Genomic DNA, 1,759 nt, shown 5'->3' with positions numbered 1-1,759 from the left:
GTGTTGCCACATTGCATAGGAACGCCATGAAACTTCCAGAGGCATTTGCAGCAGAAAGGCACGTGCACTCAAAAATTTTAATATTTTTCACGCATAGACCCCGTCAAACGCTAGAAGTTGGCGGGGATGTCTCTCTTGTGGCTCACGGGGCTGTTAGGGTCGCACAGAAATGCCTCGGAATGGGAAAACGGGTCATTTTTGTGTGGCCACATTGCATAGGAACGGCATGAAACTTCCAGAGGCATTTGCAGCAGGAATGCATGTGCACTCAAAAACGTCTATATTTTTCACGGATAGACCCCGTGAAACGCTATAAATTGGCGGGGATGTCTCTCTTGTGGCTCACGGGCGCTGTTAGTTAGGGTCGCACAGAAATCCCTCGGAATGGGAAAAGGGGTCATTTTCGTGTTGCCACATTGCGTACGAACGGCATGAAACTTCCAGAGGCATCTGCAGCAGAAATGCATGTGCACTCAAAAACGTCTATATTTTTCACGGATAGACCCCGTGAAACGCTAGAAATTGGCGGGGATGTGTCTCTTGTGGCTCACGGGGCTGTTAGGGTCGCACAGAAATCCCTCGGAATGGGAAAACGGGTCATTTTCGTGTTGCCACAATTGGCATACGAACGGCATGAAACTTCCAGAGGCATTTGCAGCAGAAATGCATGTGCACTCAAAAACGTGAATATTTTTTCACGGATAGACCCCGTCAAACGCTCGAATTTGGCGGGGATGTTTCTCTTGTGGGTCACGGGGCTGTTCGGCTCGCACAGAACTCCCTTGGTCCACCTGATTCGTGCATACAGGCAGCAACTAAAACTCTGTAAACCTGCTGTGAGGACATCTAAACAGTGGACCAGTGAGGCTGTGGAAGATTTGCGGGCGTGCTTAGACTGTACTGACTGGGATATGTTCACGACTGCTACCAATAGTCTGGATGAACTCACAGAGGCTGTGTACATCAGCTTCTGTGAGGACTGCTGTATCCCAACACGTACCAGGGTGAACTTTAACAACAACAAGCCCTGGTTCTCAGCAAAGCTCAAAAGGTTGAGGTTGGAGAAGGAGGAAGCGTTTAGGAGTGGGGATAGAGACAGATTCAAGGAGTCGAAGAACAGGTTTAGCAAAGCGGTGAGAGAGGCTAAACGACTGTACTCAGAGACACTAAAACACCAGTTCTCTACTAACGACGCTGCTTCTGTCTGCCAAAGGGCTCAGGCACATCACCAACTCAGAGCGCCCCACACCACTAACGACTCCCGCCTAGCCAACGACCTGAACGAGTTCTACCGTAGATTTGAAAGACAATTGGACTGTCCTGAACCACCCCTTCCCACCCAAGAGGCCCCATCCCCCACCCATACTACAGAAACGACTCTCTCCTTTCAGGAGGGAGAAGTTAATGGGCTTTTCAAGAGGCAGAATCCACGCAAAGCAGCCGGGCCGGACTCTGTCTCTCCAGCCACCCTCAGGCACTGCGCTGGCCAGCTGTCTCCGGTGTTCACCAACATCTTTAACACCTCCCTGGAGACATGCCATGTACCAGCCTGTCTCAAGTCCTCCACCATCATCGCTGTGCCCAAAAAGCTAAGGCCAACAGGACTAAATGATTACAGACCGGTCGCCCTTACATCTGTGGTAATGAAGTCTTTTGAGCGCCTGCTCCTGGCACACCTCAAAGCCATCACAGACCCTCTCCTGGACCCCCTTCAGTTTGCCTACAGAGCCAACAGGTCTGTGGACGACGCAGTTAACAT

This window comes from Petromyzon marinus, unplaced genomic scaffold (assembly GCF_048934315.1).
Source record: "Petromyzon marinus isolate PM22_M1 ecotype Great Lakes invasive population unplaced genomic scaffold, UKy_Petmar_22M1.pri1.0 PM_G_Scaffold_381, whole genome shotgun sequence".
NCBI lineage: Eukaryota > Metazoa > Chordata > Hyperoartia > Petromyzontiformes > Petromyzontidae > Petromyzon > Petromyzon marinus.
Note: the sequence above shows the minus strand (reverse complement) of the source record.